Source organism: Ornithodoros turicata, chromosome 1, assembly GCF_037126465.1.
Source record: "Ornithodoros turicata isolate Travis chromosome 1, ASM3712646v1, whole genome shotgun sequence".
Lineage (NCBI taxonomy): Eukaryota > Metazoa > Arthropoda > Arachnida > Ixodida > Argasidae > Ornithodoros > Ornithodoros turicata.
In genome coordinates, this window is record NC_088201.1 from 153,127,901 (window position 1) to 153,137,338 (window position 9,438).

Below are 9,438 nucleotides of genomic sequence, written 5' to 3' on the forward strand. Positions count from 1 at the left end.
CAGCTGAACATGTCATTTCAGTTGTGGGGTGAGCACGGTGAACCACAACTATTAGGTAATGCTTCAGCACTGAAAGCGTGTGATCCGTTTACGCTGACTTCATGTCTTCTAGATGCAGGCTTAGAGAGAGAGGATGTTGGGAAAGTAGCATTATGTGCATCGTCTATTGCTGTTGATGATATTGTACTGAAGGTCTCGGATATCATCATCATGAGACAAAGTGAAGTAGATTTTGTTTTTGCAAAGATTGACAGCATTGTTCTTTGGCGTCAGCAAATATTCTTTGCTTGTTCACTTTTTGTCACAAAAGGGTACTGTATCAAGATCAATGCTTTCGTATTGGGAGTTTGTAATGACACGTGTATCATCCAGCAGCATTCATTTGTTAACAGATGGCCAGTTCTCAGTTATAAGTACGGTAATGATATGTGTGCTATCCCGAAGTGCTTGCCATGTTTTCCCAGAAGTGTCTAACTGATCAAGCATATTGTTGCAAAGTGTTGCCAGTGATTGGTGCAAGTATACTTGACCGCTGAATTATTTCTTGTGTACTTTGTAAGTAAAGGTGTAACGTTACTATTCTGACTCTCTCATGAATTCGGAGGTTATCTTCATTTACAGACTGCAAAGTGGTCTCCGGAAGCGGTGCCAAAGTTCTCTGAGTATCTCAAACCGCTGCTTGAGGGGCGGGAAATGACCGACAGGCAGCATAAGCATCAGAGCATACAGCTGAGGCATGAGATCATTCGTCACCTCGAGTATGAACTCGATAATCACGTGTGCAGTTATTTCATCTTTTGTACTCGCTTTGAAGTAATCGGTGTTCATTCATTAATCATTTGCAGCACGAATAACTTAATAACATCAGGATCTGTTGGAAAGTTGCGTTGGCAATATAATGCATTGGGTGCTGCATTAGCTGAAGCATTTCCATACATGGTTTGGGAGAATGCTGCTCCAGGCACAAAGACATACAAAAAGAGCAAAGATATCTGGGTAAGGAGCATGTCTTTAGTTTGTGGAGCATCCTTCAAGCGTTTCTGTAGAGCCCAGTTTGTGATACGTTTGGTGTTTTGTTTCTCCTACTTCAAGTCTGTCTTCATGCACAGACTGACAACTGCTCGGAAACAGAGGCGCTACAGAAAGAGTCGTTCAGTAATAGTAACTGATAAACAGCCAGAAGTACAGCCGAGTACCCTTACTGTTTCAGAAGCAAGTGCAATGCTAATAGTAAGTACGTAATTGCATTGGTACGCGAACAGTCAAAAATGGAGCCTTATAATTACATGTTCGAGAGGTTGTTATTGCCATTGTTGCTGTTGCATAACGCTGAACTGATATAGTGTTAAGCCTAATTTTGGCTGTCACACCCGAAAAGAAAAAAAAAGGATGCAGAAACAGTCATGCTAGATCGATAAATGCTAACAGTAAATTGTGCAGACCCACGGCTGTAATTCTGCCATCCCTTTAGCCACCCTGAAAGCATTGAGAAGAGTATTTTAGAAGGCCCAGAGTTGGAAGCGAGAGCTTAATAAGAAGTAAATAAAGGTTATTGGAGTGCTCCCATTTCCCTGCGAAACGTCAAAGATTACTACATAGCGATCAAGTTTCACAAGTCAATGATGCCACAGTTGAGCTACCTCAATGCTACGAAGAATGCAAATTTGTTCTAGATTTTTTATTCTTTCACAATGCTTTATTTTCAGGAATTTTCAACGATGACCGAGACTGAGTTACTTCTCGAGTTACATCAAATACCTCACTTACTAGAAGTCACGCTAACAGAACGCAGAGGGAACCCTCCTGACTTGCTACCTGCATACTTCCTGCGAGAGGACATGGTAAGTTACCTTAAATAGCCATGTGTCAGTCCCTGGTGGCATCCCAGGACTCATACCATGATATACGTTACTGTCAATAACAATTAATTGAGGTGTGCTCAACACTTGTTTTTGCAATATTCTCTTTGAAATAGAAACGCAAATTGCTATAATGGGCTGGTTGCTAGAGGAAAACAACGGGAGAGGTGAATGCATCAAGCAAAAGAAATTATCCTACTCGTGTATTAATTCCCCGCCCACACTCTAAATCCGACACCCGATATGTACCGCATGAAAGAGGACCCGCACCTGGGCCAGGCGGTACACATGAGGTGCAGTCCTCAACCAGCAGGTACAGTCCGCGACCACTGCGAAATTCAAACGGTACAAGGGCTCCGAGACCCATCCGTACCGGCTAGGTACCTTTTAAGCGCGATCTATAGCAGCTGTACCTCATGTGTACCGCGTGTTTCCGGCGCATGAGTACGAACGCCTTCTCACGATATCCATGCGCTGCAAAAATATTTCGTGTGATTCCGAATACCAGTCTATAAATTCCCTTATGCAGCAGTGCCGTAATGGATGAGCACTATCATTCTGTCAAAGAAGTGCAATAACTAGAACCCATGACCGTGAAGGATCGCATGTTTGGGAAGAATTCGTTTCTTGCAACCGCTGCAAATCAGTTTGTTTTGAAACGTCGGGGAGCGAGGACGAGTCTGCTCGGTCTTCGAAGAAATTCGTTCGACGCGTTCAAGATTGAAATCATTTAAGGTGCGTATTATATATCTGAAGTAATTATTCGTCTTCACGACGCATTTTCGTTCATCTTCGCTCTGATTCCCAGTGGTCCTGATCACCGGCAGGCTGGACACAACGACTGAGGGACGGAGACAACGAACTTTGTGCTTCATGCACGAACGTTGATGCGTGAATTAAAGGAGCCGAGAGTGCATTTTACACCTGGATTACACAAGCAAGTAGGCATGTTTTTCAGGCAAGCTATTTCGGTTGTTGGATTTTTTTTACATTGTATTTTCTCCTAGGTTACGTCAAGCGATGTCGTAAATGGGTAAGTCAATCGTCTACTGTGGTTGGTGTTACGTTCTGCGGAAGAAACGGAAGTTGGGGAAGAACAGCTATCCAAAGGTGTGGAAGAGATAAAGAAGCGTGACCACAGAGCAGCTGCAGTGGTGAAGGAGAGACGCAGTGGTCATCGTTCATCCATATACGTTGTGCCCCGTGTGTTCGGCGTTTGTGCATCATGACAATGCACGCTCGCGATGGACAAGCATCAATCCTGAAATGGATATAATTTTCGAATAAAGGTATTTGTTTGTTATATTTATCGTGCAGCGTAGCTTCCTGGGGCTGTTAATATATCGTGGAGGAGGGGAACCACCCCGACGGGTAGGCCTAAATCGCTGCGCGCTATCCGTTACATGTACCGCATGTGAGGGCGCATGTACCTCTTAATTTTAAGAGGTACATTTTTTAAAAAATGTACCTCTTGGCCAAGCGGTACTTAACCGTTACATATGCGTTACCTGATTTAGAGTGCAGAGAAGGAAACAGGGAACTTGCGTACAAGCTGTATTGTTAGAAAGGCCCAAATACGTTTTGCATTGCTCTACCTTATGTGTGCTTTCATGATTGGTTTTCCTTACTGTGCCAATATCACAGTTTTTGCAGGGAGTCTATGTACAACATGCTAATCTAGTTTTTTTTTTCCTTCTAGCTCAAGCTAGAGGCTGAGATAAGATTTGGAATGAAGATGGAGGACATCGAAAGTATGTTGGCAGGTGTGACACGAGGCTTCGCTGAACTAACTGGGGAGGAGCCATCTTTTTTGGCAATTGATGGTTACCTGAGGTCTCGCCATGCACATCACACGCTGGTGATGAACGTAAGGAGCCACACTAACTGTGTTTACTCCAGGAAGCCATTAGCATAAACTTTTAAGCATGGTACTTTAGGTGTACTGTTGGGTATGGACACACTGTCATTCATTTATCCATATTCCTGCGTTACTGTTTCATTTTCCGCTAGACAAATCATTTGTCTAGTTTCTGTCCATGTTTGCGTTTCCCCCATCACGGCTGTGGATATATGTTACCTTACTGATTCTTAGCGTGATCATTTTCCTTTAGACCATTGCTCCAGAGGCATACACTCCCCCTGGACCTGCAATCATTTTTGCACAGAGCAATAAGTGGCTTTATGGCGGCTCATACAAGGAGAAGATAACGCTGAGCTGTGAGTGCACTCTAGAGAAGGCCCTTGTGCTGTGTCTAGTGATATACTATGTAAAGGACTTGTCATATCCACTCGCGTATGGGCAAACTTTACTTTTGATGGAAAAACTCATTGTGAAGGACAGTGTTCCCAAGGCTTGTATGAACGGAAGATTGAAGGGACTACTTGCGGGGCTGGAGAAAAAGCATGTTATCTAATGTTTGCGACTGTAGCATATTCAGGAAGTACTCTCCATAAATATTTTTTTTAATCTGAGAGGGACCAAGACACAGCGTTCGCAGTGAGGTCATTATGTCTGGGGGCATAGTACCTTTGTGAGATATTTTAAAAGTAATCTGTATAATTTGTAACAGAAAACACCCACATTTTTATTGAGTTTTCTCTGGACATTTTTAGACGTTTTTTTTTGAGTGTGTGTATGTTCCTTACTTGCTCTCCCATCCCATATTTTAGCAATTGTCAAGCATGTGCTTGAATTAATCCCCTCTCAAATACCCCAGACTAAAACCAAAACCTGAGGCGAGACAGCTCCAAGTCAGTGCAGGAAGTGTGCACATCCTGTTTATCAGAGCATTGCTGGGTCATTTCACGCTGAATCAGGCAGGGTGGTCCGGTCGACGTCTTCAATTTTTTTCTTTCAAACATATATCAAAGCCGTGTCCCTAGGAGGCATATTGGTGCTGAGAGTAGTTGAAAGTAATTCATAATTATCTTTTAATGGATTATCATTCAGATGTCGGCATTTCGACCATTGCGCTTCCTACGAAGTTTGACGCCACGTATCTTCATAACTATATGACATATTCAGCTGAATTGTTTTCCATGTATTGTCTGGGGTGGATTCTAGGGTTTACCTACGAGGAGATCAAAAATCACAAACTTGCCACATTTGTAAAATATGGTACGTTTTGGGAACCTCACAACAAACCCTAGTCCTGATACCCCAACGTAATCTAGATCACTGTGTTCATCTCCAAATGCCCTTTCTTCACATAGCGAGTACATCGTATTTTGAATTGGGGCGACATGCACAACAGTCATTTTTGTGAAGAGTGTCTACTGAAAACGCGACAGCGCCCATCCCATCTATTCCCACCCGTGACATCGTTCAGTTTATGCACGAACGTTCTTCATGACAACTCAAAACAGCACATTAAAAAAATAATTGCTTCAGAGAAAGCTACGTTGCCAATGACGCTGCGTCACTTCGAGCATCTTTGAAGCATTTTTTTTTTGTATGTGCTGTTTTGAGTCATCATGAAGAACGTTTGTGAGTAAAATGTACGATGTCACGAGTGGGAATATGTGGGTGTGCCTGTTGAGTTTAAGCATTTTTCTGCAGACACCCCTCACAAAGATACTGTTGGGGGCGTTGCCCATATCACAATACGATGTACTTGCTATGAGAAGAAAGGACATTTTGAGACGAACACAGTGTTGTAGATTACGTTCGGGTATCACACAATTGGGGGATGAGTAGTAAGGTTCCCAAAACATACCATATTTTACAAATGTGCAATTTTGCGATTTTTTATCTCCTGAAACCTTAACTTAAAAGCTTCAGACCTTGCGATGCAATCCTACCCACCCCAGACAATACGTGAAAAAGCTCCAGCTGGATATGTCAAATGGTTATGAAGATACATGGTGTCAAACTCGTAGGATCCAAAATGGTCGAAATGCCCACATTTGAATGATCGTTGATGAAAAAATAACCACTAATTATTTTCAACTACTTTCAGTGCCAATATGCCTTCTAAGGACAAGCCTTAATATATGTTTGAAAGAAAAAAAATGCGGAGGTCGACGGGACCACCCTGCCTGACTCGGTGTGAAATTACCTTGCTTGGAATGACAAAGTTTTACCAGTATTTCGAACTCACTCTGTAGCTGCTTTTGCTTGATGGTGCAGTGTTTATTGTTATTTAGATCGTCATCTTTATACGCTTGACGCTTCATTTTCACGTTTTTCCGCATTACTCTCTGGCAGACAGATTGTGCATACTTCGTGCATGCTTTACAGCAGTTTGACTTACCTTTGAAGTTTTATTTTGAGGAAATTTGGGAGTTGAATCTCAACAACAGACTCCTGAGCACTCAACATATCTAAGTTATGGTATGAAATTAAAAAAGGACTAGCTTCAGCTTTTGCTAGAAAAAGGTTAAAAGTTTTATTGAATAAGGTAGTTAGAAAGTAGAGCAAAAAATTGCATACGCACATTTTGTGCAGTCCACAAATCCTCATGTGAAAACGACATGTCAGCAGCTCTGCTTTATTGTAAACATTCCACTAAAACAGCTTGCATAAAACTGGTCTCCATATATCAGGTTCAGCGGGATTTTCGTTCAGGTGCTCTTTCTATATAGAGGGGTGTACGCTAACTATATGCAGAATTTTTGTAGTTTTCAAAAAAGTTTGTAGTTTGTAGTTAAACCAGTATTTCGTAGAAGGACGAGTAAGAATTCCCTACATTGTTTCTAGTCCACTTCAACGGATTTCTTATCACGTACATTCAATGCAAAATGTGTTTGAGTTGTTTACCTCACTAGACTTCAGTTTAGACTCTTTTTCTACATGTCATGTCAGGATGATGACCATAAATTTCCTATTTTGCTCTAGTCAAAAAGTTACTTTGTAAACTCAGAGAGAGATGGCATACTCCCGCGAGAGCGACGGCTCTGCAAACGCAATCGTCAAGTCCAGCGTCCTCTTGACCTTTGAACCTGGACACGTGTTACCTGCGGAGATCGCGCTTGGGTTCACATACTACCCTGTATCGGAATATGTCGACCCCCCTGTTCAGTGTTTCAAATGCCAGAAATACGGTCACTACGCTCAAGAATGTCGTGGATCTCAGCGATGCAAAGTGTGCTCTGGGTCGCATGACTACAAGGAATGCACAGCTCGGCGTGAGCCGAAGTGTGCAAACTGCGGCGGGCATCATACCGCGACTTATCGGGCATGCAGAGTTGCCAAGGCGGCTGTGGCCGCTCACCGGCGGCGAGCTCTGAGTGGGAAGCTACACACCGCTCCTCTGAGAGCTAACCGCTCACATCCTGGTTGTGCAGACCTTTCTGCGGCCCATTTCCCGAATCTTCCGGGCAGCAGTGAGCAGCCCACACGTGAGAGCAAGGGATCGTCGAAGTCTTTCGCCTCCGCCGTCAAGAAAGCAAAGCCAAGCGCTCCTTTATCTGAGTTGCCACCTAAGGAAGTTGGCCGGCGCACGACCTGCTTCAAGCAGCAAACTCCCCGTGAACCGAAGGGACAAGACAACGTCTTTGATTCTGTACTCGTTATGCTATTTGCTGCGCTACGCGCCATCGTCCAGCAACTCCCTGCGTCAGCCGACCTACCAGCGGTTCAAGCCGTGCTTGCTCTCGAACCTCTACTAAGTAATCGTGGCCCCCTTGCAACCCGCAATGAATAATGCAGCACCACTTGCACCAACAGTTCAGCATCAAACAACGGCTATTTTTCAGTGGAACTCGCGGAGCCTGAATTCGAAGACGTCGGACTTTCGCCAATTTGTATGGAGGCACAAATTTCCCGTGCTCTGCATCGCAGAATGTGGTATCACCAAGGACTTTCGACTATCCAACTACCTTACGTTCGTCTGAGCCCTGTGGTAGGACAAGCCGTGCGGCGCTTTTTGTCCGTTCTGATATTCCGGTCATCCAACGCCATCTGCGTGTGACTGGGACTGGAGAATATGTCTGCTGCACAGTTCGCTTCGCCCCTTTTGACCTCACAATCGTCTCTCTCTATCTCCCGCCGGCGGTCAACTATAACGTGAACGAACTGGGAACACTTATAGATGAGCTCCCTTCGCCTTTTGTGCTCTCTGGGGACTTCAACGCCCACAATGTGATTTGGGGCAGCACACGCTGTGATGCAAGAGGTGAAAGACTTGCGGGCCTGTTTGCCGACAGGAGCCTTAGTGTTCTAAATGATGGCTCTCCAACGTTTATTCACACCACGTACCTTTCATCGTGTCTTGACCTCACCGTTGCATCGCCATCAGTAGCCCGCCGGTCTGTATGGCGCGTGGATGCTGACACCCTTGGTAGTGACCACCTACCAGTTTTGATCAGTATACGACATGTCCGTCAGTCATCTGTCTCACATTGCGTTAGACGGACAAACTGGCAACACTATCAAGACGCCATCAAGATTGCTTCTTCAAGTGGTGGGCTCCGAAATGAGCAGGACTTCCGTCGCGCAGTGGCTAATGCGACGCAGGAGGCTACAAGGACATTCCGGCTCCCTTTTCATTTCTCTGCAGTGGACGCCGAATACGAGCGGCTCCGTGCCCTTCGTCGCCGCGCGGAACGGCGTGCGCGACGCACCCATCTACCACACGACCGCCAAGAAGCGCGACGTGTCCAGAAGGCTGTCCACCGGCACTTGTGTAGACTCGGACGGGATCATTGGCGTCGTTTTTCGACATCTCTCTCTCCCCGTACCCCTATGTCTCGGATTTGGGGAGTGCTGAAGGGACTTTCTACTCCTGTGGTTCAACGGCACCCGTTCCGTTCCCTGTCCTTGGCCACCTCGCGTTCTGAACTGTGCATTTCGGAGGACTACTGCGTGCGCCTCACAGCGCAGCCTCCAGGCGTGCTCTCATCAGCTCAAGGTCTTCCACCCGCTTTGCAGGCTTCGAAAGACCCGGCTCTGGACCTGCCCCTTACCCTTCTCGAGCTCGACTCTGCACTACGGGACTCTCCTCTGCATACCTCCCCTGGAGCAGACCAGATTACGTACAAGGCCCTTCGGAATCTTCCCCTGTCAGGGCGAGCATCCCTCCTACGGATCTTCAACGAGAGCTGGAGCCAAGGGGAAGTCCCTAACGAGTGGAAGACCGCGATGGTGGTCCCTTTACTGAAACCAGGTCAATCACCGCATCACATCGATTCTTTCCGCCCAATAGCTCTTACAAGCTGTGTGGGGAAGACCTTGGAACGTATAATATTCAATCGCCTGAGCTGGTACCTTGAGAGCACGGGTTTTTTCCCCGAGGAGATGGCGGGTTTTCGCCCAGGACGGTCAGCAATAGACAGCGTCATAACTCTAACCAGTAGGACACAACAGGCAAGGGCCGAAGGTTTATTGACAGCCGCTGTCTTCCTTGACGTCAAGAAAGCGTACGACAGTGTCCTCCATAGCGCAATCATGGCGACCCTTTCAGAAGCTGAAGCCGGGGGCTGCGCCTGGTCATGGATTAAAGACTTCTTGGCTGACCGCTCCCTGTTTGTGCGCACCGCTGACGGGGACACTGCGACGTTCCGCGTGCACCGTGGTGTCCCACAAGGGAGCGTCCTCAGCCCCTTATTATTCAATATCATTATGGCTTCTCTTCCTGCG

The 9,438-nt window shown here is 45.8% G+C and overlaps 1 long non-coding RNA gene across 1 annotated transcript; it reads left to right on the plus strand.

Moving 5' to 3' along the window:
* The first annotated feature begins 638 nt into the window (after positions 1–638).
* Positions 639–1,228, plus strand: LOC135371185 (uncharacterized). Its single transcript, XR_010415532.1, has 3 exons — positions 639–758; positions 846–996; positions 1,093–1,228. It is a non-coding gene; the product is annotated as an uncharacterized LOC135371185 (long non-coding RNA).
* Positions 1,229–9,438: the final 8,210 nt, after the last annotated feature.